At 38.5% G+C, this 27,708-nt stretch overlaps 1 pseudogene; it reads right to left on the reverse strand.

The window, feature by feature from the left end:
• Positions 1 to 2,755: 2,755 nt before the first annotated feature.
• Positions 2,756 to 27,708, reverse strand: part of LOC149185096 (strigolactones hydrolase CXE15-like) — a 127,446-nt pseudogene continuing 102,493 nt past the window's right edge.

Genomic DNA, 27,708 nt, shown 5'->3' on the forward strand with positions numbered 1-27,708 from the left:
CTTCTAGTTTTGAGGAGGCAGCAGGTTAGTGGGTTTGGCAGGATGCCGCAACCCTTTGAAGATATCAACCCCCCAAGGAGTACAACTCCATCATGAAGAATGATGTGTGGGAGCTTGTGCCTAGACCAAAGGGGAAGTCAGTGATTGACTCCAGGTGGCTGTACAAGGTTAAGCATGCAACAGATGGCAGCATAGAGAAGTGAAAAGCTCGATTTGTGGCTAGAGGATGCGAAAGCATGCTCGACTAACAGGAGAGGATTATCCCAAAAAGAGGTAGTTTACTAAAAGGATCATTTTGCTCCTGTTGCCAAGTATACCTCTACTTACAGGAAGTTTAGAGAAACTCATAGCATGGTGCAAAGCAGAGTTGGCCAGAGAATTTGATATGAAGGACATTGGCTTGATGCACTATTGATTAGGTCTAGAGGTGTGGCAGAGTCTAGGTGAGGTCTTACTCCGACAGGGTCAGTATGTAGTTAAGATTCTTAAGATATTGAAGATGATGGACTGTAAGCCCATGGCTACTTCTATGGTAGAAAATAGGAAGTCATTTGCTTATTCATATTCAGATTTGATTGATCCATCTGTGTACAGGGAGTTGAGAAGTTCCCTCATGTATCTGGTAAATACCAGACCTTCTCTTTTTTTGCAGTGAACACCTTGAGCCAGTATATGGTGGAGCCCAGGTAGGTTCATTGGGTTGCTGCAAAACATGTGCGCTGATACTTGAAGGGCACAATGCATTGTTGTCTTAGGTATGTTGGTGATGGAGAGTTGGTGCTACATGGGTTTACAGATTATGATTGGGCAGGTAGTGCTACTGACAGGAGGAGCACTTCAGGGTGTTGCTTCAGTTTGGGTTCATGTCTGGTTTCCTGGTTTAGCAGGAAGCAGGCTTCAATTACACTTAGCTCAGCAGAGGCAGAGTACATGGCAGCCAGCTCTACTAGTTTATAAGCCAGATGGCTTCACAAGCTATTAGCAGAGTTTACAGATAAGACTTTGGACACTACCGTGATTGACTGTGACAATCATAGTTGTCTCAAACTCTCTGAGAATCCAGTGTTCCATGATTGTTCCTGGCATATTGATATCAGGTACCACTTCATCAAAGACAGGGTCTAAAAGGGAGCAGTGGTTCTTCAGTACATTCCTACAGATCAGCTCATTGTAGATATATTGAGAAAGCTCCTGGCAAAGGGGAAGTTCGATATGTTCAGGGAAGGACCTTAGTTGTCTAAGGTATATCACTCGATCCACCCATGAAGCGCTTTGTCGTAAGTACCATTTGCAACATGTTGGGATAACAGGGCGTCAAGGTGGCAGTACTCACTCTTTCTGCCTATTCCGGTGTTTCGTCAAATGCCTGGCATCTATCCCATATTATTGTACAGTGACGTGACTAAACCCGCAGTTGGATCAGCACCAGCATACTGACTAGTTCCATTATAACCCATTGTATTGGTTTGAGACACTCAACCGAAGGGTTTCCGACAGAGTAGCTATGTGTTGTGATTACAAAGCTAATTGCAATTAGTTGCAACACATGCCATCTGGAAATAAGTGGCGGTTTCAGAACTTGCCTGGATGGAAGTTCAGAACGAATAAGGGCACTTTGAGGGGAAGAAAGAGAAGGGCCTTATTGGACCTTACTAGCTCAGGCTGGGAAGAAATATAGGGTGAGGGTGAGGTAACGTGTGAGGAGACGAACAACTCTCCCTACCCCAAAAGAGAGGACCGACAGGGTGCGTAAGCACGCTCGACTAATAAGACCGCCATCGGCTCGACTGATAAGGAGAGGAACTTGAAGAACCCTCGGGAGAGGTAACGAACTCTCGACCACCGGGCTGCCATCGTCCTTTTTTCGTCTTACAAGCATGACATGAAGAGCTAGCTCTGCTCAAGTAAGACCTCAATAAGGGATCCATGCCTGAGTTAGAAGGGTGAGGTGGAGGGTTACTTTCTGTCTGATATCTTGCATATATTTATTTTAAATACAGATTTAATATGAAACCAAGGGATTTAATTCTTTTCATTTTTAAATTTATGAATCAATATTATTTAGATATTTTATATTGTTATTTAATTTTTTTATTAAAAAAAGTTCATATAAACAAAATTTCAATTTTGATGAAAAATAAACAAGATTACACATCATACTGAATTATAAAATAAACTTCTAAATTTAATAAATGTAAAGTGCACATTAAAAAACAAAAACAAAAAAACTTCGTTTTAGTTAAAATATATATTTTTTATTATTATTTTTTAAATATAATTCATTTATATTGAATTTAAATATGAGTGAATTTAAATATGATTCACTGTATTAATCTGATATACTAGTTATGATACTAATTATGGTTATAAATAACATTTATTTAGCTATTTGGTTCACTATATTAATCTAGTATTAGTTATGGTTATCAATAAGATTTATTTAGCTAGGTTCACAACAACATCTACATGCAACATGCAATGTGAACATTTAGAGTAAAAAAAGTCTTTTTTCTGTAACTTATTTATTGTATTAATCTGGTACCAGCAATGTTTATGAATAACATCTATTTAACTATGTTCATGAACAACATTCACATGTCATATGTATAAACAACATCTAAATACTATTTCTAAAAATAAAATGAATAATCATATTACATAAAAATATGTCATAACATAAAATTTATGTCATAACAAGTAATCATTCAAACCCAAATAAAAAGAAGAGGAAAGACCATCCCCTACACGACCTCATCTATCTGGCAACGTCTGCAATATGAATCGTGAACTCTGAATGAGAAGAGGAGATGAAAAGGGAGATTTGTTCCATCATGCGTTCAGAAGAATGAGAGTTAGGTTTGAGCGCGTAGAATGCATGCTCTTCTTCCCCAAACACCACAACCGCCACACTCATACCACACTGCTTCAATAACTCAAGTAATCATGGCCGCGATCTCTGAGCATATCTCTGCCCCCGATGGCAACCGGAAATCGGGGCAACGACACCTCTTCCAGCTTGGGCGCTGCAGGGCTCCAAGGGTTGCTGAATGGATGATCTCTGTCACTGCCCACCGGGAGCGACAACCGCCAACCCGCATCACTAAGCTGCGGAGTGAGACACGCGTCAGGCGGGCACTCGTTCTCCGATCGTGTGCGTTGCTCCGCACCGAAATAAGGTTGCACGAAAATGGCCCCTCTGACTCTCATGGGACTCCACGCTTCAACACCGCCACACCGCAAGAGCACATGATGTGCGATGTTGGCACCTGCGCTGTCTCCCAGCAGATACACCTCGGAAAACTCTTCGTGGGAGTTGAGCCACGGATCGTGTGCGAATTCTCCTCCGCCCACCGCATGGGAGCTCACCCGCTGGAGAGCCTCGATGCAGTCGTCGTAGGGGGCGGGGAGGCGGTGCTCCGGAGCCAATCTATAAGCCACAGACACTACCATTGCACCCACGGATGTGCGACCAACTTGAGGGTAAAGTTGTGTAAATCCGGCAGGGCAGGATGTCAAGATTTTCTGTTAATTAAATTTGGAGAAAATCTCATGAATGTGACAACAATAGGATTTGTTGCTAAATTAACTCCATTTATTCCTGATGAGGAGTTATTGCATCATATATTTGTTGTGAGTGAATTTATGATTTAGCTTTCTACTCCCAGCGATAAAAATGTAAGCCCGTAGAGCATATGTGAGATGAGAAGGTGTGAGGAAAAAGAATTCTAGACGTGCAAATCTGTTGTTATCCCCTGTTGAGTAATAATATTGCTAATGCCTTTGTTTGGTGGACGTAGCCCAGATTGGTTGGGTGAACCACGTTAAAATCTCTATTTTTCATGGTTGAATGCTGTGGGTGTTTTATTTGTTTTAAATTTTGCGTTGTGTTAACTCCAACACTTGGTATCAGAGCTAGTTGAGCTCACTGTTGCATTGATTCAATCTGACAGTGTTTTCAAAGGTGTTGTGGTGACAATCCTTGAGGTGCTGATCGACAACCTGCTGTGGATACAGTGTTGAATTCTTCTCATCTACGTGGAAGCTACTTGATCTACAGCGTGAAGGAAGGCAACGTGCGTGAATGCCCAATCGAGTTTCATGTAGATGAAAGCAGTGACTGCTATTGTTTTTCGAAACATTACGCTAAAGCGAGGAGTAAACTATGAGCTGGAGGGTGTATGCCATGGACCATAAACTGGATAGTTGAACGACTCAGGCAGCGTCGATTTTGGATTCATACATAGGCTGAAGTGAGATCTGTGTATCGAAGACCAGAGCTATGCAAAGCGGAGTTTGGAGAAGGCTATTAACTGGTGTTGAACTGAAGCAGCAGTGAAAGGTGAACTGCACGGTGATTTCACGGTGATTTCTGGCTCGTTAAGGCTGCGTTAAAAGCAGCGTTGAATGGTGAATTTGCAGCGGTGAAAGGTGAGCTGCACGGTGATTTCGTTTTGCTGAGATTCAAATCGATTGGTGAATTTGCAGCGGTGAAAGGTGAGCTGCACGGTGACTTCAAGTTTTTTTTTTAACATCGATTATTAAAATGCCACGTTGAACCATTGAAAAATTGATATTTGATTTGGAACGTTTTTTGAAATGGGTCTTAAAAAAACAATTTCAAATGGGTCTCCTGTTTACATAAAAAAGTCGATTTGAATTATATATGATATTATAACTATATCATATTTCATTCTTTTTTTAAATTGTAATATGCCATGATATTATAAGGCAAGGGCTTTTTTAATCAAAACTAATTCCTTTTGAAATTGGAGATTTTTGTGACACGAGCTATTAAACATGGCAAAAACTCAAAGTGCTCGGTTTGAGATTGAGAAGTTCAATGGAAAAAACAACTTCGAAATATGGAAAGTGAAAATGTATGATCTACTCGTGTAACAAGGCATGGCGAAGGCACTGTTGGGAAAAGCCAAATAGCCTTACACCATTGTTGACACCTAATCCTCATGATTGGGTGAATATATGTAAATAGATAAATAAGTAATATGAACAGTCATCGGGAGATGAACTGAACAATCTCTCCCTCATGTATATAATGAAGACCTACCTGATGGAATAATACACGAATCATTTTTGCCTTATGGAGTTACTACCTGGCCTGACATGGTATCAGAGCCAGCTCCCAAAATAGTTGTAACTCCACTGTCTACTGCTCTCTGTCCACTGTCTACTGTGCCCTCTGTCCTCTCTGTCTACTGCGCAGTGTGTTCATAGTCTGTTCACTATTCTTACTGCCTAAATTCAGAAAGCGTTGAGAGAGGGACGACTTCTGGAATATTTTTTGAAGACGTTTTGGTGGAATAGCTCTTGCTGCGTTTTGTTCTGGTTTCAAAGGATGGTTCTCTTGCTGTGTGGCCCCAAGAGCCATCATGAGGCTGTCATCGATGTTGCAGTAAATCGCAGTGAAATTTTCCTACCTGGAAATGTTTTAGGTAAAAAATATTTCGAGCTTTTTAGGTATGCGAATCAGACATGAGATGCCTCTCTTTCTTCATTTGCTGTTTACATGAGGCACCTTAAAAAGCCGCCATTCCTGGATTCGCATTTTTAGAGCAAAGAAATAGTAGATCTGAATTGAATCTCTAATTTAAAAAAAAAGGGTTTTGAAAACTGATTTCCCTCTTCAGCGATTTAGAAGTGCATGTGAGATTAGCAGCGATTGTGAAGAATGCTGCTCCGCTGATTTGAACGCTGCTCTGGTGGAGAATGCTGCTCCTGTTTTGAAGAACGCTGGTATATATATATGTTGAGTGTTTTTTGGCTATACGCTGTTTTTGGCATTGTATTGAGTTGTTCATGGCATATGCGTTGAATGCTGTGTGATTTACGCTGCCTAAATATGATATTACGCTACCTGTAATATGAATTAAGCTGCTTGTGTGATGTGGAATCTTCTTTATGAAGCAGAGTACGCAAAGCTGTACACAAAATTTCAATTCTTTCTGTTTTAGTAGTAAGTGAAACGCGCTACACAGGAACCAAAAGAAAAAAAAAAATTATGAGGAAGAGATTTGAAATGTTTTTTGAAGAGTGCATACCTGATCTGAATATTTCTTTGGGAAATGTTTTATATTTTCATTAAAGACAAAGATAGTACAAAGCCCTTTATGGAGAGAATTCCCCGTTGAATTGTAATTTGTTAAAAATTACCACCAGAAGTATAATTTTACTGTATATTGGCAGAAGTATTTTTCTATCAGCAGAAGTATTTTTATAGTACACAGATTTTTTCCAGTAGAAGTATTTTTACAGTACATAGATTTTTTCCAGCAAAAGCTTTTTTTTACAGTATGCATTCAATCATATCTATTGTGGGAATAGTTTTCATTGGCAAGGAGAACTATCCTAAGTGGTCCCGGATGATAAAACACACCCTCATTTTCAATGAGTTGTGGAAAGGAGTGTGTGTTGGAGACGGAGACAATGAACCAGAAAAGTGTACCTCAGACAAAGAGCTCGTCATTTGGAAAAACAAGAACAACAAAGCTTATGCATTAATCGCAGCATCTGCAAATGAAGAGGTGAGTCGCCATATTTTGTCATTTTCAACTGCCTTTTAAGCCTTACAAAAGCTAAAAGAACTCAATGACTCACATTCTACACTTTAAGTTATACAACTCATGATTAAACTCTTCACTCTTGAACTGCAAAATAATGATCCTCTTGCTCTTGCATCTGAAGTAAAGTCTATAATGCATGATATCAAATCCACCAAGGTTGAATTGGATATTCCTCTTATCACTTTTCTCAAGCCACTTTATCCTACTTACTCCAATTATCTTGAGTCATTGCAAGCAAATAGAAATCTCAAAGATATCACCTTTGACTCTCTTGTGAAAAAGTTTGCTGAAAGAGAGAAAGCTTTTGGAAGGAAGACAACCCCTAAATCTTCTAAATAGGTTGTGTACCTTGCTCATAAAGAAAAGCATCCTGCTCAAGATTCTTCAAGAGGAAGAAGTGGTCGAAGAGGAAGAGAAAGATATTTCAGAGGCAGGGGGGTAGACATTCTCAAGGAGAAGAGGCAGATTTGCACTGCATTCGCTGCAAAAGAAATGGATCACATAATACCTCTACATGAAAACTACCATGGGACAAAATTGAGCAGAAAAGAAACCAACAGAAAGGTAAAACTGATGATATAGACAAAGGTAAAGCACCTGAATCTGCTCACTATGTTGTGGCACAATGTAACATTGGAGTAAATGAAGATTTGTTTAATGCTTCACTTGCTTCTTGGAAAAGTGATTGGTTGCTTGATTCAGGAGCAACCTGCCACATGACTCATAGAAAATATTTTTTTGAAGATTTCACTAACAATGTTGATGGAGCAGTATACTTTGCAGACCAATCAAAAATCAAGCCATTAGGGCTTGGCACACAATCAGGCTTAAACTGTCTGCTCTTCCAGACTTTCTTCTGAATCATGTTCTATATCTCCCACAACTCAAGAGAAACTTGTTGTCGTTGGTCCACATCCACCAGCAAGGTAACTCCATCCATATGTTTGATGGAAAGCTTGAGGTAAGAAAAGCATCTGACGACTCACTTGTCATGAGGGGAATAGAAGAAGAAAGGCTTCTCAAGCTGCAAGGAACCTCTGCTCGTGCACAACATTTCTCATAAAATTCTCATCATGAAGACGATACACTTCCATCAAGTTTATTATGGCATGCTAGATTTGGACATTTGAATTATGACAGTGTCCGCTTGTTGAAGAAAAATGGTGTTGCTGGTTTGCATACAATTCTTAGGAAACTTAAGCAATGTGATGCTAGCATTCTAGGAAAGCATAGAAAACAGTCTTTTCATGATTCACATTCAAGAGCACATAGAAAACTTGAACTCATTCATTCAGATTTATGTGGTCCAATGCCTGTTCCTTCTGCAAATGGAAATAAATATATCATGACATTTATTGATGACTACACCAGAATGTGTTGGGTTTATTTATTGAAGAACAAATCTGATGTTTTTCAAACATTCAAGAATTTTCATAAATGGATTGAAATGATGCACAAGCTCATATTGGGTCTATTCGCATTGATAATAGAAAAGAATACACATCAAATGAATTTGAAAACTAACTTCGCCAACATGGGATCAAACATCAAACAACTGTGCCTTATAATCCCCAACAGAATGGTGTAGCTAAAAGAATGAATAGGACAATCTTAAATATGGTATGATCCATGCTTTTCTTCAAAAATGTAAAGATAATGTTTTGGGCTCATCCTATTCTATGTGCTGCATATATAAAGAATAGATGTCCATCTAATGCTATAAGAAACAAGATTCCATATGAAATGTGGTATGGACATGTTCCTTCACTAAAGCATCTCAGGGTCTTTGGTTCCACCTGTTATGCCTTGATACCAAAGGTACATATAAACAAACTTGGTGCTAGAAGTTGTAAGTGTATCTTTCTGGGGTATTCAAACACCTCCAAAGCATACCGCCTCTATGATGAAGTAAATAAGAAGTTTGTTGTATCTAGAGATGTAATTTTTCTTGAATCATCCAAAACTGACAATGTTGTTGAGCGGCAACTTGATCGGTTGGATAGATTCGCAAAAGCAAAATCATTTCAAGAATTTGATAATCAGATTCGACATCTTGAAGGGGTGATTCCTATACTAGATCAACATGTGGAATCTTCTTCTGAAGAACACTCTCCCCCACATGAAACTCCAACAACGGATGATGCTTTAGGTGATGTGATCGATAGAATTGGGAGACTCAATCTTGATTTAGTACCAACTCAATCAACAGAGTAGCCTGGACCATCTGAGAAAGGTCCCCCAAAGTGGCTGACAAAGACACTTGAAAGTGTTCATCCTGATGAAGTTGGAAAGACAGGAACTAGAAATTCAAACCGACAAAAAGGAGGTGATGTGGATGACTCTAATTCACCTGTTGATATGGATGTTTCTTATGATTGTGAATTGAACTTGTTTACAGATTTTGAACCAACTTCCTTCAAAAAATATACTTCTCATGATGAATGGAAAGAAGCAATGCAAAAGGAGTATGATTCCCTCATAAAAAACAACACTTGGAAGCTAGTTGATCCTCCATTTGGAACCAAACTAATTGGCTACAAGTGGGTCTACAAGAACAAGTATAAAGCTGATGGCTCACTTGACAAGCACAAAGCTAGGCTTGTGGAAAAAGGTTTTGCATAGAAGGAAGGGGTTGATTATGAGGAGACTTTTTCCCCCACAACAAAATGGGCTACCATCCGGACACTCTTTGCCCTATCAGCTCAGAACGGTTGGAAAGTCCATCAAATGGATGTAAAAACTGCTTTCTTGAATGGAGATCTAAAAGAGAATGTTTTTATGTCCCAACCTGAAGGATTTGTTGTGAAAGGACATGAACATAAAGTATGCAAACTTGTGAAGTCTTTGTATGGCCTCAAACAAGCACCGCGAGCCTGGTATGAAAAACTAACTGAGCATCTTTTGAAACTCAATTTCAAACATTATGATCTTGATGATGCAACTTTATTTGTCAAGAAAGTTGGAAAAATAGTTGTATATCTTGTGGTATATGTAGATGATTTTTTGATGACAGGGAACAATGAAAGCTACATTGCATCCATTAAGAAGGAATAGGGGAAAAGTTTTGAAATGACTGATTTGGGCTATGTTCATTACTATCTTGGCATTGAAGTAACCCAACATCCGAAGTCCATATTTCTTTCTCAAAATAAATACATTGGAGATATATTGAACAGGTTTGGCATGACAGAATGCAATCCTCTTACTACTCCAATGGAACAAAACTTAAAGCTCACATCTATTGAAGGAAAAGAATTTGAGGATGCAACAAAGTATAAACAGCTTATAGGAAGTCTCAACTACCTAACTACTACTAGACCAGACATTTCATTTGCTGTTGGAATCCTCTCTAGGTTTATGCAAAAGCCTTGTGAGGGACATTGGTCTGCTGCAAAAAGAGTTCTAAGGTACTTGAAGGGAACTCAAGACCTTGGAATCAAGTATACACAGGTGGACGACTTCAGCTTGATTGGATACTCTGATTCAGACATCGATGGAGACAAAGAAACTAGGGTATCTACTTCAGGATATGCTATGAGTCTTGGATTAGGAGTTGTCTCCTGGAGATCACGCAAACAATCAGTTCCGGCAGATTCCACAACAGAAGCAGAATACGTGGCAACAGCTGAAGCAACAAAAGAAATTGTGTGGCTTAGGAAAAGTCTTGAAGATTTGCAGGTAAAACAGGTACAATCAACTCCACTCATGATTGACAATACCTCTGCAATAAAGTTGGCCAAGAACCCAAAGTTCCATGATCGAACGAAGCACATCAATACTAAATATCATCTAATTCGACATCATGTTGAGGCCAAAACAATCCATATCCATCATTGTTCCACAAGTGAGCAAATTGCAGACATCTTCACCAAAGCGCTTGGAAGAGAAAAGCTTAAACGATTCAGAATGGTGCTTGGACTCACCAACATCCCTTCAGATTAATGGGGGGAATGTTGACACCTAATCCTCATGATTGGGTGAATAAATGTAAATAGATAAATAAGTAATATGAACAGTCAGCGAGAGATGAACTGAACAGTCTCTCCCTCATGTATATAATGAAGACCTACCTGATGGAATAATACACGAATCATTTTTGCCTTATGGAGTTACTTCCTAGCCTGACAACCATGACAGATGATGAATGGAGTGACTTGGATGAAAGAGCACTGAGCGGCATTCGACTGTGTTTGGCGGATGATGTTTTGTTTAACATCGTGTCAGAGAAAACTGCTGCCGATTTGTGGACAAAGCTTGAAAAGTTGTACATGACAAAATGCTTAACCAATAGGATTCTTCTAAAGCGACAGTTATACAGCTTGCGCATGAAGGAAGGTATGATGATAACTGATCATCTAAATACCTTTAATACTCTCCTGGTACAGTTAGAAAGTATAGAAGTAAAATTTGAATCAGAAGATAAAGCTGTAACTTTATTATGCTCGTTGCCCGAGTCATGGGATCATTTTGTTACTTCTATAAGTCTTAGTTCATCATAAACCCTTGAATTTGATGATGTTGTTTGAGCTCTGTTGTTCGAAGAAACAAGGAAGAGGTCAAATTTAGAAAACTCTACATCAGAAGCAATGATGGTTAGAGGTTGTCCAAATAAAGACGCTTCAGTAAGCACAACAACTCGTGTTCAAAATCGAAAGGGAAGAAGAGTAAGGTAAAGTGCTAGTTTTGTGGCAAATCGGGACATTTGAAAAAGGACTGTTGGAAGGGACAACAAACATCCAAAGAAGACTCCTCGACAGAGAAGAAAGAAGCAAACACGACAGATACAGGTTTGACATCCATTTCAGGTATGAGTGATGAAGTGTTATCAGTTAGTTTGTCTAATCATGATCAACATTGGTTGTTAGATTCTGGTGCATCAAATCACATGTGCATTCATAGAGAATGGTTTAAAACTTATAAATCAATCAATGATGGAGTTGTTTACATGGGAAATGATGTCTCATGTAATATTGTGGGAATTGGAAGCATACAGCTTAAAATGTTTGATGGGACAAATAAAATTCTAACTGATGTAATACATGTACCTGAATTAAGAAAACACCTCATTTCACTAGGAGTAATAGACACTAATGGATATAAAACCTTTATTCAAGGTGGAGTAATGAAAGTTTATAAAGGAATTTTACTAGTAATGAAAGCAATGAAGGTTGGAAATCTTTTTCAGTTAGAAGGAAGAAAAGAGTCAGATCATGCTTCTACAGTATCTAAAAACGACAATAATTCTATTCATTTATGGCATCAAAGGTTGGGCCATATGAGCGAAAGAGGATTAAAAATTTTATCTGATCGTAAGTTACTTCCTAGTTTAAAATCTTCTAAGTTAGATTTCTGCAAACATTGTCTATTTGGGAAACAAAGCAAGAAAAAGTTTAAAACTGGAAAACATACTACTAAGGAAATCCTTGATTATATTCATTCTGATGTTTGGGGTCCATCTCCTACAACCTCATATGGAGGATCGTCATATTTTGTATCTTTTATTGATGATTTCTCTAGAAAAGTGTGGGTCTACATGTTAAAGAAGAAGTCTGATGTATTCACAGTTTTTAAACAATTTAGAGCATTAATTGAAAACATCACTGGAAGAACCATTAAATGTTTAAGAACTGACAATGGTGGTGAGTTTACTTCAAAGGAATTTGATAATTATTGCAAGGATGCTGGGATTTGTTAGTGCCTAAATCTACCTCATGCTGAGAAAGGTAGGATCTATGGCAACATCAAACCACGCTTAACCTAGTAGATAGCCCTACCAGGTCGAGAGAGGGCTCTCTCCTTGTCAATATCAGAAAAGATGGCCAATGAAAGCTTGAGATGATTGATGTGATGACTGATTTTAGGATTGGTATGTGTACAGAGGTGTTTGATTGAATGTGATGATGTTTTTTTGGCTCAAATGTGAAAGGCAGATTTGGGTCCAGGGAATGAGGCTCAGTTTTGAAGAGATCTCTATGGGGCAAGGTAGGCAAGTGATTTGGTACTTCAAATTGAGTGAGATGGAGAGCTTTTGACAGGTGAGGAGTTGAAAAGGGCATGAAAAACTCAGGGATCCTTTTCAAACAGCTGAAAACATAGATAACTAAACAAACCCTAGGTAGAGCACTGCACTTTCAATGTATTCTACCTTTATCCTTGTTTGATTTAGTTAAGATGAAGCAAAGAGAGATAATGACATACATAAAACACATGTAAACTTATAATTATAGAAGAAAACACAATACCAAAGCAAGATGCCACATGAATCCCATAAAGTGCTGCAAACCCTGGTCTATTCCTTAGCCAAACTGCTGAAATGAATATACAATGAAGCTCCAAGCTTTCCCAAAAGTCCAACCATGCTAATGACTGAAAAATTACAAGATATAGGTAACCAACAACTCATCCTAGCCTCTAGGGGTCGAGCTCATAAGTTTAGGAGCTATTCTAACAAAATCTAAACTGAGAATTAAAAGGTAGGCAGTGGAACAGCTTGCCTTTAAAAACTAGGGAACTGATTCATTTAGTTGCAAACTACCTTTTCATGGATGAATCTACCTCTAAGAGTGAAAATTTAGCATAATTACACTAAAATCCATCATGTCACATCAAATTACATCATGCGTTTGACAATTAGAAGGATAAAAGTCAAACTATGAAAAAACTAGGCGAAAAACAGAGTTTTTGGCCAAAAATGAGAAAAATTCCTCTAATGTGTCGTGTTGATTTCCCTATGCGTAGCACCTTTTTGCAGCTGACTTTGGAGGCCTTCACCGTGTCCAAATTTTTCCAAGTGGGCTTGTTGGAAAGGTCTACCTGTCCAATTTCTAGCACAAGTGGAATTTCTGATTTTGGCCTCCATTTGCCCCTCCAAAACTGAGTTCTCGCAACACTGCTTCCTGTGTGTCTAAAAAGGGGCAGAAAGGTCATTTCTGAGGTGTTTTTGACCTTTTTGGAAGCTCAAAACCTGTCAAAATTTCTTGCCCATTTGTAGGCATGCATATTTTTCCATGAAAAATCCAAAAATGTTGATTTTTCCTCAAAAGGAGGTCCCCATCAAAAGCGCGCGCCAGGTGGCGCGACGCATCGGGTAGAAAAACCTGTTTTCTAAACCAAAAATTGAAAATTTGAAAAAAGTGTCCCAAATTTCTTGAAATTTGGGCTGAGTGTCCTTCATCAAGTTTTGTGTTGGGCCAAGGAAACCTTAGCCAAGATCTGAAGTCTATCTTTCTCTTTTCGCCTCCTTGATGCCTTCTTCAACTTGGCCTTCAAGTTCCTTATTCTTGCCTTGCACACTTTGTTTCTTGCCAAGTAATGATGGGCCATGTGCCTCAACATATTTTCTTTCGGTTGGCCTTCTCTAGCATCTTTTCCAAGTGGATATTTGCCCTCTCAAGCTAAGATTCATGATCAGCATTGATTTCTTGTTCAAGTGTTGTGAGCTTGACTTTCCTGCTTTTGGCAGCTTGCCAGTTTTCTCGTATGTTTCATAGCTCCAGGATAGTTTGCTGATCCTCTAGTTGTTTGTTTCTTTGCTCTAGATATTTTATTATCCACTTGGCTCTTTCTAGGTTGAGAGAAAAATGCTAAATGTCATCTTGTTGCTCCTGAATGATCTCTCTAAGCTTTGAGCTTTGTGAGCCCAAATCGGTGTCATCACCCTGAATAAGAATAAAATCTGTCTCCTACCCTCCTAAAGGCCCCTCATCATGTAATGGCCACTTTCCCTTGTCCTGTACCTGCTCTGCTGATTGAGGAAACAAGACCCCTTCCACCCTAGGTGGAGATAATACTCATTTTGCCGCTGCAAACAACCTTCTAGTGCCCTTTTGATAGGTGACAAACACTGGCACACTAGTGGTTTGTGTCTCATGAATCTCCTGCTGATGTGAAGGTGCTCCTGTCTCATGAAAAACTACTGGGGGTACTTGAGGACCTATGAAGACCTCATGTGAGATGAAATCCTCCCATGATATGTTCTGTAAACCAAGCTGATGCATGACCACAATTTTGATTAGTACGAAATGATATATACTGTTTAACTACTATTGGGGAGGCTTTCTATGCACTAAGGTGGTCATATTCTCAATGTTTCTGCAAATAAAATAGGGGAGATTCATCATTCTCACCCTAGTGAAGTGCATCAACAATCTGATATGATAAGCATACAGACGAGAAAACTGGCCTTCACAACTGAAATATTTAATTATGAGTTTCATCAAGGGAGCATATATGTCCTTCAAATATCTCAAGGGAAAAACTCTGCTGAGATGCCTCTAATAACTAGCCTTGATGTAAGGCTCATAATGCTCTCTATCAATCTGTTGCCTTTTATTCCACTGCTCACCAACATTTGGAATGCCAGTTGCTAGAGAAATAGCCTCTGGTGTCAAGGTGAATGTCACACTTGCTAGAGTGACTTGGCCATTATGAAGATGGAGCACAAACAACCTAGCCAACTCATGATGGTACTGGACTCTCTCTACCATCTCATAGAACTGATAACAAGATTGGTGTTGAAAAGATGTGACAGCAAGAGGATAGGCCTGTAGCTCGGCAAGTGAAGTAGGCTCCTCTCGTATATGTTTACCACCCTTGTGAGGTCTCCTTGGTGCATGCATTTCTCTAGAAGAATCACTGAGTGTCTCCTCGTCTCAGTCATAGGAAGGATCAAACTACATGTTTGCCAATTTTTGAGTTTTCTTAGATGAGTATGAAGAGATTTATGGTGTCTTTAGGTTTTTTCTATCAAGGATGAGAATGTATGAGGGGTTTTGGGAATGTTGTTGACAAGTTTTTTGGGAAATAGGGGGTTTAGGGAATAGTATTTAGGTTCCTGGGACAACAATTAGGGTTTGGGGATCTTTAACTAGGGTTTGGGATAGTGGGAGTTAGGAATATGGAGATAGTAAATTTAAAGATATGGGGATTAGGGAATGGGTTGATGAAACTGGAAAATGAATGAGGGAATCAAAGAGTGAGGGAGTGATGGAGTGGAATTGGCAACAAAAACACAAATTGTAAACCCAATGCAACTATTTTTTGGCAAAAATTGCAAGGGGGTAGGGTTTCAAATTTTTCTCATTAAATCACCATAAACTTTAAGAGAAACTCATTCACTCGCAGTGGAAGAATGCTTGACTTACTTGAACACCTGAGGATTGAGCGAATTTTAAAATTTGGGAGAGTTTGTAGGTGAAATCCGGCTTGAATCCCTATGCGCCAGGCTACAAACCCAGTGTGCTGCACCATTTCAATGTGCCATGCCAGTGTAAGTTTAACACTACAGAGGGCGTCCCAATGCACCGCGCCAACCCTATGCAACGCGCCCACGACCCAATGCGCCGCGCCCCTGAAATTTGCCTAAGTTGCTGCGATTTTGATCTTCTTCTCCAACACCACCTTTCTCTTGTTCCCTCTTTTTCCTTTAGATGAAAATGAACTTTTTAAAACATGAGAAATGGTTTATATACAAAATATTTTAATTTTTCACTTGTCAAAAACCCACTTTGTAATGTTTGCATTTGACTTGCTTTTCAAACTTTGTTTTGGGCAGTTTGCTTTATTTTTTCCTTTGATGAACTGAATGCTTTGATTTTTTGTTTGCCTTGCAGGTGGTGGAGTTGATGAAGCTTGGAAGGGTGACCAAGGTCGCCACTGAAGTTATTACATATGAAAAATTGAAATTACATCAAATTTATACATAAAAACATAAAATACTCTATTTTTCCTCAAAACAGGGTTTTGAGGAAAAATCAATCACTAAGTGAGTGATTATGGAAATTATTGTTGCTGAAACTTTATTTGACCTCCTCATGCACCCGCTGACTGTTATTAAGCATTTTGAAGACCTTATTGACGAAACCCTAGACCTAATGGGACCTAAAACCCTAAAAATGACTTTTACAGATTTAAAGACAAAAATTGACTCCAGATGATCTAGATGAATGAAAATGGGCCAACACATGAAGGAAAATGTATAATAAGCCACTACCATCAGATGATCCATGACCCTAATGGAATGCAGTTGATCAGGTGAGACACCTAACATGCAATGCAACAAGAGAATTTGATCACTGACGGAGGGATGAAGATACTGACACTAACATGATCGAAAGACATAAAACCACTGTATATACTCAGCAAAATGGAGTTGTTGAATGCATGAACAAGACTCTTTTAGAGAGAGCAATAAGTATGCTTAGTAACGCCAATTTGTAGAAGGAATTGTGGACAGAAACGGTTTCTACATCTTGTTACTTGGTAAATCGATCACCATCAATTGCGATAGGATGCCAAATTCGTCAAGAGGTATGGAAAGGTTATCCATGTGATTAATATAAACTGAAAGTTTTTGGTTGTGATGCATATGATCTAGTTCCGAAACATCAGCGTTCTAAATTAGATCCTAAATCAAAAAGATATATCTTTGTTGGATATGGTGATGGGACTAAGGGATACAGGTTGTGGGATCCTACTACTCACAAGATCATCATTAACAGAGATGTTACATTTAATGAATCTTCACTTGAAAATCCAGATGTAGATGATAAATTGAAACAGGATAATATATCTAAGCTTCAACACATTCAGTTTGAAACCAGTTCAAATGCTGATGATAGTCCAGATGAACAAGTTTCAGATTCAGATCATGAACAAGTTTCAGATGCAGATCATGAACCTGTTTCAGATGCTGATCATGAAGAAGTTCCTATAGATAATAATCAGCAAATTGTGGAAGTACCAGAAACATCTTTAAGGAGGTCTACAAGAATCAGATGTCTTCCTAAAAGGTATGATGATTATGTTAGTTCAGTTGCTTTAACAGCTAATGATGATGAACCTTTGTGCTATCAGGAAGCTATAGAATGTTCTAACAGTGGTAAGTGGAAAGAAGCTATGAATGACGAGATGAAGGAATTAGACAAGAATGCTGCATGGGATCTGGTAGAACTTCCTAAAGACAGAAAAACCGTGGGATGTAAATGGGTTTACAAATTGAAAAGTGGTGTTGATGATAAAGAAGATAAGTACAAAACGAGGCTGGTCATGATAGGTTTTTCTTAGAAAGCAGGCATTGACCTTCATGAGATATTTTCACCAGTTGTAAAAATTTTCAATTCGGATTGTGTTAGCATTAGTTGCTTTACTTGATTTAGAATTACAACAACTAGATGTTAAAACTGTATTTTTACATGGAGATTTAGATGAGGAGATTTACATGGAACAACCGAAAGGGTTTGTTCAAAATCACAAAAAGAAATTTGTCTGCAGACTTAAGAAATCATTGTATTTTCTGACGCAGTCGCCTCGACAGTGGTACAAGAAATTTGATTCTTTCATGATGAGTCAAAACTATATTAGAAGTGAATATGATCATTGTGTTTACTTTAAGAAATCAAGTAATGGCATGTTCATTATCTTAGTGTTGTATGTTGACGATATTCTTTTAGCAAGCAAAAGCATAACATAGATCAACAGGTTAAAGGCTCAGATGGCCGGGACATTTGATATGAAAGATCTAGGAGCAGCAAGATAGATTTTGGGCATGGAGATTTTCAGAGACAGGAACAAGGGTAAGCTATGGCTATCTCAAAAGAATTATATTGAGAAAATACTCTTGAGGTTTGGTATGAACAATGTGAAGCCTGTTTCAGTCTCTTTAGCTTCCCATTTTAAGCTTTCTTCAAGTTTATGTCCTAATACAAATGAAGAAAAAGAATATATGTCTCGAATTCCATATGCCAATGTAGTAGGTTGTTTGATGTATGTGATGGTTTGTACTCGACCAGATATTTCACATGCAGTTGGGGTTGTCAGCAGGTATATGGAAAATCCAGGAAAAGAACACTGGTCAGCAGTGAAATGGGTGCTTCGGTATTTGAGAGGCACAAGTGATTACTGTATCACTTATAACAGGAGTAGTGAATTTGTTTGTGGATATGTTGATTCCAATTTTGCAGGTGATTTGGATAAGAGAAGGTCAACTTCAGGGTATGTCTTTACTCTTGCAGGTGGAGCTATTAGCTGCATGTCAAAGCTACAAAACATTGTTGTTTTATCGACTACTAAAGCAGAATACATAGCTGCTTCACATGCATGCAAAGAAGCAGTTTGGTTGAAAGGTTTGTTTGGTGAGTTTGGTAGGTTACAGGACAACATCAAGTTATTTTGTGATAGTCAAAGTTCAATTCATTTGGCTAAGAATCTGGCCTATCATAGTAAATCAAAGCATATACCTATCAAGTACCATTTTGTAAGACAGGTTATCACTGAAAGGGGAGTCTCTCTTGAAAAAGTGCATACAAAGGAAAATTGTGCAGACATGTTCATGAAACCAGTTTTGTTAAAGAAGCTACGATGGTGTCTGGCTTCTCTTGGCTTACAGAAAAGATAAAATAATAATGGAACAAGGTATCAAGCTAATTGTTGTCAAGTTGGAGACTGTTGATATTTTCTGTTAATTAAATTTGGAGAAAACCTCATGAATGTGACAACAATAGGATTTGTTGCTAAATTAACTCCATTTATTCATGATGAGGAGTTATTGCATCCTAGATTTGTTGTGAGTGACTTTATGATTCAGTTTTCTACTCCCAGCTATAAAAATGTAAGCCTGTAGAGGATATGTGTGATGAGAAGGTGTGAGGAAAAAGAATTCCAGATGTGAAAATCTGTTGTTATCTCCTGTTGAGAAATAAGATTGTCGATGCCTCTGTTTGGTGGACATAGCTCAGATTGGTTGGGTGAACCACGTTAAAATCTCTATGTTTCATGGTTGAATGCTGTGTGTGTCTTATTTGTTTTAAATTTTCTACTGTGTTAACTCTAACATAGGAGAGGCGAGGCAGAAGCCTCCGCCATGGAAATACACGATTACTAGGAGGCAGTGCTTTTTTGTTTGTTATTGGAGGTGGGAAGAGGGTAAGTAGAGTTGAACCCACAACCCCAACTCCTCGTTCAACACCACATCTCTAGTCTCAACTCCACCTCTTTGCAGAGAAGCCTTGACGAACATTTGGGGATCTTTCAGCTGAAAAATTGTGAGAAGAACAATATTGTCAGTGTAGAGAAGAATGATATTGACTATCCCAGCTAAGATTGTGCCAGCACATCCTGCTTCCTCTAAACAACCTTCTAGCTTGTCGATGGAAATGCCAAATAGGGTACGAGCGAGGGGGAAACCTTGTTTAACTCTGATATTAAACTTAATATCTTTCGGCCACCCCTCATTACTCTTTAACTTGGAAATTACATTCTCGTTTAACCTTATAGTGGCAACTCTCAACTCAAAAGGAACCTTTAGCTCTTCTAATATGTTCCAAAGGTTGTTGCTAGGAACCGTATCAAAAGCCTTTCTAAAGTCCACAAAGCAACAAAACAGATTGGATGTATCATTGCGACATTCCTCCACAATGATCCTAAGCGTAACAAGGTGGTCTATTGTTGAGTGTTGCTTTCTAAAACCCACTTGGCCTTTATCACGCTTACCTTCACTTTCAAGCCATATGCTCAACTTCCTTTCCAAAATAATACCATATAACTTGGCTAGGAGAGGGATGATCATAATTGTTCGATAATTAGAGGGGTTATTTGTATCCCCACTTTTAAAAATAGGGATAATGAGGCTTTGAGTCCATGGTTTAGGGAACCGTTGATTGACCGTTTGATTGAAAATCTTGTGAATGTGGGGAATGAGGACAGGACCTCCAATTTTTAAGATTTCCGCCTGGTAACCTTGAATGTCTTTAGCTTTCTCATTATCCAAGCGATTAACCCCAAAATCAATGTCTTCTAATGAGAAAACTTCTTTTGTTGTGAGCATGGTTTCAAAGTTATCCATGACATTTGGAGATTCATAAAGTTTTTTAAGATAGGAATTCCAGTCGTGTAAAGAAATTTTATTATTATATTTAGTTTTCCTAGTTAGAATCTACCTCTAGAATTTCTTAGGAGCTACCTTAGAGAGGTGTAAGAGATTCTCTTGTCTTTTACGAATATACTGCCTTTTTTTCCTTTTAGTTAGGGCTTTGTATATTTTTATCTTTCCAATTTTAAGAGATTCTTCGACAACTTCCTTAATTGCTCTCCTCACACTTTTACAATCTTTGTCATACCATGGGTTGGTTTTGCTATTTCTTTTATTACTTGAAACTTCGATTGAGAACTTGTTAATAGAATATGAGAGGGTTGTAGTAAAATTATGATAGAGATCTTCTATGTTGCCTATACTAGATAAAGGAAGCTAATTAGTTTTTAATTCATTTAGAAAGAGATATTTTATATTTCTATCAAAGATTAACTTCTTTTGGCTATCAGGATTATCTTCTATGGAATCTCTATGCATGACAAAATTGAGAGTTATAAGTAAAGGCCTATGATCAGAGTTAGGCTTGTGGTCGTTTAAGATGTCAAAATTTGTTATTTCACTGTATAGAGGGAGATCGGAGATAACATAGTCTACCACATTGCTACCAAGCCCATGGATGTAGGTCATCTTGCTAAAATATTTTATACAATAATATCTTATATTAATGGCAATGGCTATAAGGAAACTATGTATTTTAATGATTTAAAAAGTTGATTTCCTAATTCTTACTTATGTTTTAATACTTTTTTCTATTTAATTACACATAAATAGCTATGAGGTGAATTAAGTTGAATATACTTTCTACAACATATTTTTGTTTGCTTTATACTTTCGTTTACTTTATATTCTAAGTGTATTGAATATTGTTTAATATTTAGAACCCCAAAATTTTTAATAACAAATATGAGTGTTAAATTATATTTTGCAACTATAATCTAGATCACTTAATATATACGAATATGCCTTAGTTAGTGTTACAGGAATAAGTACCCTAGGGCTCTGGGTTAGAACTCCAACAGAGAAGAAGCAGACTACAACAATAAACACACATACAACTCAGACAAAATGCTTATATAAACAAACTACGTAAGAGCGATTGTACCCGGATTTCCTTCGTTCGAGTAGGTCCCGCAGGGTTCAAACCCTCTGCAACTCCTGATGTTCTTCATACCTGAAAATCATTCAATTCGAACATACATAGTAGTATAGAAGTAAAGCATATTCACGAAATTTGACTTTATATCATATAAGCTAATGATTAGTTATACATCAAAACAAAATTCATACATGAATTACAACACAATTTGATGCATAAACAAAGTTATTTTCGGAAACAAGACAACATTTCTTTTATTGTAGTAAGCTATAAATAACATGTAGAGAATTAATCTGAGTCTTCTTCTTCTGGCTCCAAGGGGAACCGTCCTCCGGATTCATCCTATCCCAACCTTCAACAATCTTCTTCCATAACCAACACCATTCTCTCTCAAGCAAGAGGGAGAATATCTATAATAAAGGAAACAAGGGTTTCCTAAAGCTTGGGGAAGTGCATGAGGCACAGGGATTCATTAGACTCAATGAGGAATAATCTCAGTATAATAACTCTATCACTTCTTCTCCTTAAGGCCTTCCTATAGAAGTCTATTTATACTTCTCCCAATTAGTTTTTTAGTTGGGAAACATTGGGCCATGGGCAATAGGAGGTAATCAACAGGTAAAACCCATGAACTCCACACATAATTAAGGAAATTTAATTTTTTAAGTGTTTTAACACATATACGTAGTTGGGTATTGACTAACTCATGTGTACACGCTTTTATCTCAAGGCAAAGTAGCATACAGGGAATAAAACACTGTCTTTAATATATTTGAACCAAGTTTGGAAGGAGGGGTTGCCCTAGGCCATAAACCAAGCATTACAAATACCAAGGGTGATAAATAGCGCTATAACAGATGCCCCCTAATATATGAGGTCAGAAGGGGTACATGATGGCCGAAATGTATTAAGTGTATGGAAATAATCTTGTCGAAATTGAGAAGGACTTCACCAGAATTCAGCCTGCCAATCCATCAAAAAGAGATCAGAAAGAAAATTTTGTCTGAGGAGGGCATACCCATGCTCAGAGAAAATAAAGCATGTCCGCATATCAAGTACAAGTGAATCCAATATGTGTACAAGTAAAAAGAACTGAAAGTACATAATGGATCATCTGATCGTGATCGTAAAAGTACATGTCTGAATATCACATATAAGAAGACGATCAATGAATCTGATCACTGATGTCAAAAACTGATCCCAATAGTACCAAATGAACACGATGGAATAAAATGATACTACATCGTAACTTGGATGCCAGCGTATAAGATGTCGATGTGAAGAACTGCAACATATATGGTGGATGGTGTCAACTAGCAGCGACAGGAGTGACTGACAAGTGAACCAAGACATTCTGATGCAACCTGAGGTCTTCACCGACCGCCGCCATACATTTCTACACAATGGGAATAAATGATTTGAGGTTGACCACATGAGAAATCATTTTATTACCGGTCATTGATGTATACTGTTAACAAACGTGAGATTACTCACCGATAATGAAAATGAGAGTCAAGGTACCCAGTACAATCTAAAAAGTGCAAATAAATGAGCTGAAGTCAAACACTTTGAAGAATCTATCAATCAAGGGACAATGATGGTTTCCCACTATCGATAGTGAAGGAATCTGCCACTGATGACTGCAAACCCCAAGATACTGCCAAATGGACTCTAGATCTTTGTCCCAGAGAAAATTAGTTGTAGTCAATAGGAAAATATTCACTAGAAGAAAGGCATTAAGGCATCCTTCATCAATCTAGCATGAGTATAACCTGCAGGCCAATAATGTGGAAGGAATCAGATGAAAAAGATGTAGTAACCCAACCGAAGCACGCTTCCGGTGTACACAAGATGTATCTAGCGCACGATAGAAACCCTATGAACCAACCAATAATGAAAGCTGACACAGAGATGAGGAATCCACCAATAGGGTCAAATGGAAAACAAGGCACTGCACGAATCCCAATGTGTGATAATAAAAGCTGAAGTCAAACACAAGGGAAACCACTCAGTCAAGGACCCATGATACTGATCGATGTTGAGCACACAGTGACCTATCAATAATGAAAATAGGGCTAGGGTGCAGCTCTAGGCCTGCCCTTAGAGCAATATGTCGTCATTGATAAGGACAAGACCAGCCAACAAGAAGTCAATGGAGACCTTCTCAAACCAGCACGAGCAAAGGACCAATATAACTGATGTGATGAAAAACATGATACTGACAACCAGGGATCGCTGAATGAAAAAATAAGTTAGGAGACACGACAAAGAGGCCGACTCATGCTTGCTTCCCTTGAACAAAAGCATGACTCAATGATGACTACATGGCAGCATATAATAACTCTGTATAAGTTCATCATGTAGGAGGCATAAGCAAACTATCCATATGATTGGAAGAGGTAACCAATCATAGGAGTACTGACTCAATAACAAGGTTAAGGCATACCTATGTCAAACTAAATCCCACCCAAAATGGAGGAGAGACTTTCTTTTGAGTGCTTTGTTCAAGGGTGACACGACTAACTCTAACTGTTAGAAAATTATATATTATGGAGCAATGGAACACATAAAATATTGTAGAAATATAAACACAGAAAGCGCATAAAACAAGAGAGACACAGATATACGTGGTTCACCCAGTTTGGGCTACGTCCACCCCGAACAGCCAGTCCTTCCTTTCTATTATCCAGCAAAATGAAGAAACACAACCTACAGCAGATCCGCTGTAATATCCTTTATTTTCTCTCACAGTCTCACCTCTCTATTTCCCACTCACAGAATACACATCTATCACACAGCCTCAAATACAATGCCCTCATACAAAGAGAGGGGTTGCCTTCTAGGGAAAAAAACCCTAAACTAAACATAAGTTCTACCGTCAGATCATTCGCCTAATGAACAACCCAGATTGACTAGAACTTACTATACTTTTACAAGGCAATTTTACAGTTGTTTTTAGCTTTAGGGGTGCTGCCCCCGAAACCCCCCGCCAGGGGGGGGGCTCCCAAAGGTCGCAGCCGCCCCCCCTGGACCCCCCTTGCAGCGAATATTTTACGGGCGGCGTTGCCGCCCCCATTTCGAACTGGGGTCCAATGTGGCGATACCTTTGAATATAGAAGATAATCAGTTTCCACACCCAACACTAACTGCCAACAAAATATGGAAATGTTGTCTCGTTCCCGCTCTTTTGGGAATATATAATTTTTTTTGTCTTTTTCTTCAAGCTAGAAAAAGAATAAAAGAATGCTATAGTACAGTGGAAAGAACGAGTGTCAGAGAAACAAATGATCTAGTTCCTGGGATGGGAACATTCCTATGCTCAATACAGGGAGGCAAAACTAGTCAAGGACACTCAAAGGGATGTTCTTTCCACGGGTCAAAGGATGCGACAAGTTGCAGAAGCTAAGTGATTGAATGGTTGATTTTGTAGAAGACATGGTCAAATAAGTGGGTTAAACACGAGTCCAAGTGAAGCCGACTCAAGGCCAAAAGGTGAAAATAGTCAAAATGCAATGCAGCAGTACAACTCAACACAAAGGAGCCTCTAGGGTATAAGGCTAGAAATTAGCACAAAAGAAAGGAGAATGTGTCTTCAACGTACAAGTCATGGTGGAACCAAAGAAGACTCCCAAGCCTACTCAGTATAGCCGCATGGGCAATCAATGTCAGCGAGGTTCTAACTAAGATGCTCATGTAACAGATGACTCTACCATCGCATCATGATTTAAAAATCGGCGAGTGAACATGGTTTTCTAACCAAGACACGATGGGGTTGACCCTATGACTAATGTATCGTTGAATGGAGGCTAGTATGAAAGATGCAATGGAAAAAATGGTTTTCCCTAACCTATATGCCAGCGAGTGAACAATACCTGCCATGACAGGTGAGTGGTCATTGGACCTAAATAACATCTCAAAGAAGTCTCCAAAATATCCTTAAAAACAACCCATTCTCGACAATCCAAGCCCACAAGTAAAAAAATCCATGAGACAAAACTCAATTTTTGAAAAAATATTTTGCAATTTCAAAGTTATATAATGACTTTTGGACTCATAATTTTTTTATTTTTGTTTGGAGCAAAGAGCTATGGATCAAAAAGGAGCAAGCCTACCTCTGAACAATTGGACCATTCAAATCACACCAAAGTTATTAGGTAACCCTCAAATAATGTTTGTAATGTTTTGTGATTGTTTTTATAAATTTTCATAAAGTTTTGACTATGGGAATTTATGCCCAAAAATCCATCTCTGCATACACGCAGGTTGGATGTGATCAACTCACATATACGACATCCCTACACGTGCGGTAGGTAGAGGGAACCCGCGTGTACGTGAGTTAAAGTTTAAACACAAAAACTAATGGTTGAAACTCAATTTTTTGTAGTATGACCATCACATGGAGAGAAAGAGAGCATACCACAATTGATAATGAGGTAATGAATGACCAAAATGCACTAGACACATTGAGAGGCTGCGGCTTATTGAAATTCTTCAAAATGCCAAACATGAAAGCCAACACACGCTTGCTCGAACTATTGATCCACAACTGGAGTGCATAGGATGATGCCTTTATGATAGACCAGATGCCTCTACGGATTGAGGTTAAAGACATCTACTTTATTACAGGTCTCTCCCGAAGAGGGGAGGTCGTGCATTCGACTGGTAGGACAAGAAGTAGTCTTTCAGTAGCAGACTATGTACATATATACTGTCCTGGATAGCTAGAGAAGATTGGAAGTTAGATTCCAGTCAAACATGTGGAAAGTCTATATCTTAGTGTTCTTCTATTTACCATTGCGAGGGTAATGGATTAAATTCACTGAATCAGGCTTCACGAGTGTCCATGAGCCTAGCAGTGGAATGCCTTACCACGGTTTTCGACTGGTGCACGCCTCTTCTGAACAACATGAAGAGCCAATTGAACTCTATTCAGAAGGGTCAGACAAAGAACTTTGGATATGGGACTATCTTATGCTCATTCTTCTTTGAGAAGGTACTTGGGCTATGTCCTAAAGTATCTGTCTCCATCAGCAGCCATCGAGATCCTTGGATGGGTAGATGGGCTGACTTGATGAAACACCTTGGAGGCGGGGACGTGCCTAGGATGACTTTCGATGATGAGTTTTTTGCCTGGTGGGACCAACAGATCATCGCAGTTGACGACTACCCATATGCTGGTATGTATTTCCGAGGAGATCCAAACTTGGTGTCACCACCAAATGCAACATGGGGAGACATAGGTAACAATGTTTTAAGTTTTTGTAAATTTTTAAGATTTCTCTTTTAATATGAAATGAACTTACAAATATTTTTGATGAGACAAAATAATGACAAGATGACCATGTTCCAGATGTGGGTCTAGTGAGACCAGATGGATTTCTGAGGCACAAGCGTTGTGGAAGGGGTGCCGAAGAGGCAGTAGTTGAGACAGAGAGAGTCCTATATGCAGTTCAGAGAAACTTGGTGATACTGACTCAACAGGTACTATGATAGCCATAGAGGATCTACCTGAGGAGATGTAGCACAGCGTGGTACGGGTACCACAGGACTGGGTTTGCATACTTCGGCATGTAGCCAATGAAGTAGTTAAATTTTTAGCCGCTCATCCTAAGTCGGGTCGATTGACAGACTAGACATGATTATGGGCATGAACCCAAATTTTGAGGGCATTTTGTCCCAATTTTGTATATTATTTTTTGAACACTTTATCTATATACAGGTGATTTTATGATATATATACAGATTCAATTTTTTTGATGTTTGTTTAATTTGATAAATGATTAATATGCCAATCTAATGCTTGATTAGCAATAGTGTTTGCTAATGAATTCTTAGATTGTGGAATGTGAACATATGTAATATAAATAAATGATCATTGCAACATTCTCACTCTAAAAAAATGGTGATATAAATAAGGATCACAAACCCGATAAATGTTATTTAATTGTGACACTACTAGCTATGAGTCTAGATAAACTACCAATGAATCAATCCCATAAGAAATTGGTTCAGATAGTAAATTAATAATGGCATTATATTTGGCAATGTTATTCGAAGCAAGACCAATACATACTCCCCTTGACACCATCAACTGGCTAGATGGACTATAAATCACACAAGCTGTGGAAGAAAGATTCCGAGTATGCCAACTGGAACCATTGGCAAAT

This window comes from Pinus tabuliformis, chromosome 3_2 (genome assembly GCF_031772625.1).
Source record: "Pinus tabuliformis cultivar Carrire ecotype Pingquan chromosome 3_2, CPIR1, whole genome shotgun sequence".
In the NCBI taxonomy this organism is placed as follows: Eukaryota; Viridiplantae; Streptophyta; class Pinopsida; order Pinales; family Pinaceae; genus Pinus; species Pinus tabuliformis.